Genomic DNA, 5,066 nt, shown 5'->3' with positions numbered 1-5,066 from the left:
CTTAAATTCAGATCAAAAACAGAATCACCAATTCGGTATATTAGTCAACCTTGCAAGCACCTCCCCACCACTAGTGCTGCCGTTCCCTGACACTGCTGTTTCCTGACACCTTCTCACCGCTGGGTGCTGCCAGAACCCACCCAGACATTCTACAATTATAGAGGTGAGATTGCCATTCCTACCCAGGAGCCTGAGGTCACCGCTCCTGCCCGGTAAGCCGAGGTTCTGGCTCCTACTGGGAGAATGAGGTCACCGCTCCTGCTGCAGAGAACAAGGTCGCCGCTCCTGCCATGTGGGTCCAAGGCTCCTGCTGGGAGAACACAGTCCAAGATTCCCACTGGGAGAATAAGGTCCAAGCCTCCTGCCTGGAGAACAAAGTCACTGCTCCAGCCCGGTAGGCTGAGTTTTTTTTTCACTGTTTCTTTTTACTTGGTTCCGGTAATTAACAGCTTTGTTACTTGGCAATTGGGGTGTTTGAAATTTTTTTTGGCTGTTGCTGGGAGGCCAGTCAGCCAGAAAATGGGAGTCGACCTGTACACCGGATATACCATAAAACCATTAAAAAGAGGGGTTCGACCTATCTGCCGGTTGACTTGTACACAGAAATATACGGTAATTATCTACTTACCTAACGCCACCAATGAGAAGTTTCACAATAATTTGCACCAAGGGTCAGGTGTAATATGTTTCGGGGGGGTGGGGGGGTTCTGAAATAACACTTGTCCTGGTGTCATCTGCTGATCTGTGGTATCGCAGCCACGATGTGGCTCAGGATTCCACTGAACTAGAGAAGGTCCATGTAGTTTAACAAACATAAGTGATGACACATGATTTATGAGAATTCTTGAGCGCGTTGTTGTCATTACCAAGTGTAGAGCTCGTCGAAAGAATCAAAGACGTTGATCCAAACCAAGGCTTTTATTAGCAAAAGACAGGAGCTCTTCACAGGTGGCCGACCAGTCCGGAATGATCCGACCTGGCAAGGGACACAACCCTTTAAGGCCCAGACAGTAGGCGTGGCTAAGCTCTCAGCCAATCGCTGTAAGCACAGTCTAGATACTGTAACTATATACACTATATACATTGGTGATAGATCTGTACTATCACACCAAGTTCATGTGACTGAATCCCTTCTCGCACTCAGCGGTACTAATAGGAATAACGCGGACTGCTCATTAATGGGTGTAATCTTGGGGAATGCAGCATCCATGGTCCTCCACCTAATCTCTGAAAGCATTTATTACACGGAAAGGAGAAAGCTTCAAACCTCTCGCAGAGAGATGATATTGCAGCTTCTCCATAATTAGGCAGTATTTCAGCAGGTAATCAAGGACACTCATTTCATTTAGCAGGGATTGATACATACTTAGAGGTTCAGAAGATTGAGGACCCTTCAAGGATGTTGTCATGAACATAAGGTGCTACAAATTGTTTATAAGATGAGTAAGAAACTGTAGATAATTAATGGAGACAATTTTGTTGTTGTTTGTTAAGGTCATTTCCCCAAACTTCCCCTTTTCAACGGCCTCTTGAGCTTATCGAGATTTTGTTCGAGGGAGCTCTTGCTCTCCACAGCTTTATTTGTCAATCCACCCTGCCAACAGGCCCTTCCTTTGCAACTATAATAGTCATCTCTACCTTCCTATCATATATCAATGTATTTAGAATGGTTTCTATATCCACCAAGGACAGGTCCCCACTTCACAGATGTATTTCCCAATATGAGATGAAGCAAAGAACACCAGAGGCCTTTGTTTACTCTCTCGTGCCACCTCAGCCTTATTTTGTAAGAACTTGAAGCCCTTCTGGTTCAACACTTCCACAAATCCTGATCCCGGTTTCCCCAACCTCAGCTCTTGAGTTTGGCGTCTCAATTTCTCTCTTTCACTTCCACTGTTTATCTTTCTCACTTTTTTCTTGTCTTCCTCTTGAGCTTCGTCCTTTTCTTTTTCCCGCTGCCGATTTTGTCACCCGACGTCGTTCTTCTTTCACCTCCGATGTCCTTTTTTGGAAATCCTGTGAATCCCTTCATCCGGAGTGTGGATTTTTCATCCTTGTCACCACTTTGTCCCCTTTGGAAATAAGCGGCTGGTTGCTCGAGATTCAGAGGAGGTGTAATCGAACTCCCTGTAGAACGTAACTTCATGTATCTGACATCACCTGCACATTACTCATGCTTGTGCTTTCCCATAACTTCCCCCCACCCCCGTCAACCACCCCAACTCCCGCTTCAGTAAAATTCCTGCTTTATTTTATATGTGGCTGCAGATGCCGCTGTTAATCCCTGCTACAGTAGTTTAAATTCCCCACTTTTTTTGCCACTTTGTACAGTGGTGCCAGAGTGGCACTCTGACAACACTGCACCCCTGGTTACCAGAGGCCTTTCTGGTTACGGGCATTGGAAGCAATGCTAACAACAAGCCCAAGTGACTCTTCCCAGGAAATGTCACGGTGAATATGGAAGCAGAATTAAGAGAGATGTGTTTTGATCTACCCCGGTGAAGAAAAATGGGCTGCCACTGGTAAAAACAAAACAGAAATTTTCACGGAGGCTGTTTGATTTATAGATGCAGTAAAAACCCCTGGTATAAATAAATAAAAATAAGAATAAAATAACAAGTAAAAAAATGTTCTCCAAAATAACACACAAATCTTTGGTGAAGGTGGGAGCAAATATTCAGCCAGTAGAGGAGCTTAGTTGTGCTTTTCTCATGGCAGCTGTTTGAATAAAGTTGGGTTTGAATAGAATGGCATCGCCCCGGATGAAGAGCTGATTGATGCCACTCACCGTTGGGGTGACTCTCTTAAAGTGTCTCCTTAGTAAGAGTCACCCCAGTCAGAGGCTTTATCTGTAAACTTGGGGGAGGGAAGGTTAATTATCTATTATTTTATTGGTCATCTTTCAGGTGGCTCCGTGGAGGGGGAAGAACCTGCAGATGCAGCAACGGTTAAATGTTTTCAAAGAATGTGACTGAAAATAAAGTAAAATGCTTTGAGGTTTATATATTCATACAAGTGAAGTTTGTTCAGAGTAAATACAGTATAGTATTTCTGTCTTTTAAACTGTTTATTCTTCATGCAGGTGTATTAGGCATTATAAAAGTAAATCTCAAGAAACTTGAAAATATACTTATCCGGCATCTACCAATCCTCACAGGTGCTGGATACTGGGGGGGCTTTACTGTATAAACTTTGAACAATTCAACTTGGCCAAAGTTCAATTCCAAATGTTGCATGAAGAATGCCAAATGTCCAACTCCAAAAGCACAGAATTCCCTGATAATTAGTCGTCATTTGGTTCACCAGCAGTTCTGTGCGATTGGCAATGTTGGCTTTGTTTCCCTCCCTGCACACATGATGAATAGTCCATATCACATTATCTCAACTGCAATTCCATTCAGGAACATAGTCTAATTATCCCATCCACTGGAGACCAGCTCAACCCCATAATAATGTAACAGAAAGATCTTGCTCACCATAATCCTCAAGCCAAAATTCATCATCTGGCGGGACTTATTCAGTGAACATGTAGAATTTGCATCATGAAACTTTGAGCAATTGATCGAGTAGTGAGACCAGTTTCAGTAAAAGTAACCTCTTCCTTCGTTTTACATTTGCTCCAATGTTAAATTTAACATGAATGCACACTGTTAAAATAAAACTAGCACCACAGAAGCAATAAAATAAGTGATTTGTTGAAGGCCCCATATTTATAGCTTCAATTGTGCACGAGGAAATCTGTATAGTGCTACATATTATTTCTTTTTGTACAGATTGTCGCATCCTTAAATTCGAACACTAAATCTTTTGTCATTTTAATTGAGATATACAGTACGATAACAGGCCCTTCCGGCCCACGAGCCCATGCTGCCCAATTAAACCCGATTAGCCTACATCTCCCCAAATGTGTTTGAAGAGTGGAAGGAAACTGGAGCACCCAGAGGAAACCCATGCAGACTCGGGGAGAATGCCAAAACTCCTTGCAGACAGCACAGGATTCGAACCCGGGTCACTGGCCCTCTAACCGCTACGGGAAGCATTTTGCCCACATTTTTGTATTTCCTGTTTGAGTTTAACTGGATAGTTGCAATTGAAGATCTTACCACCATTTTACATTTCCCCCACTCCATGTAGTATAATGGAATAATCTCGGGAGTAATCTCAGCCTTCACCATAAGTCTGTGAAGTGGAGTGTCCACTCATTCTAGAAGTGTTCCATTTTCATTGAAACCAATGGACATTATCCTTAGAATTGGTGATCCCACAGTTTATATATTCATACAAGTGAATATATACAGTTGTCAATGTGGGATTTGAACACAGAACTGGTTCACCTTTGTGGATTACACATCTAGTAATTTAACCTCGGCATCGTAACTGTATTTTAACACCAACAGCTAACCCTATCTGAGAAAGAAACCACGATAAATGTCCTACTTTAATTCTTTTTTTTATAGAACTGTGACATCCAATCCATTTATCTGAACCTAAAAGAATTTCTCAGACTTTGGGCTGAGTAAAATTTTAGATCATCCATGCCACATCAAAATTATGAATTGGTGGAATATGTTGTTTTATGTACATTTGTGCTATAAGGAAAAACAAACCTATGCCAAACTTTATTTAAAGTGCTGCTAGTTCCAAGAGGAGCCATTTTCCCTGTCGTGCCTTGGCAGAGTCATCTGCAAACACATTCACAGATCTTGATATCAAAATACTCCTTGACCATTTAACGTTATTCCTTGCTGCTTTGGGGAGAAAAATTTCCTTTGAAAATGTTAACTTCATTGCAATCCACTTAACTTATTTTAGTTGAACAGGCTTGCATTTATATAGCACCCTTCACGTTCCCTTAATTGTATTCCATTGGGCACTGCAGCAGTTGATGCATTGTTGCTTCCCCAAATCGTTGGAACAATTTCATAAAACTTGACACTGGAGAGCACAAGTGTATGATCCATCAGATAATCCACCCACTGCGGTGACTATCATCAAAGTTATTGCTGAGTAGACAGAATTCCACATGGCCGGGCTTCCCAACTAATCAAACAGTAATTAAAATATCT

Source organism: Narcine bancroftii, chromosome 3, assembly GCF_036971445.1.
Source record: "Narcine bancroftii isolate sNarBan1 chromosome 3, sNarBan1.hap1, whole genome shotgun sequence".
In the NCBI taxonomy this organism is placed as follows: Eukaryota; Metazoa; Chordata; class Chondrichthyes; order Torpediniformes; family Narcinidae; genus Narcine; species Narcine bancroftii.
This window is presented reverse-complemented; position numbering follows the sequence as displayed.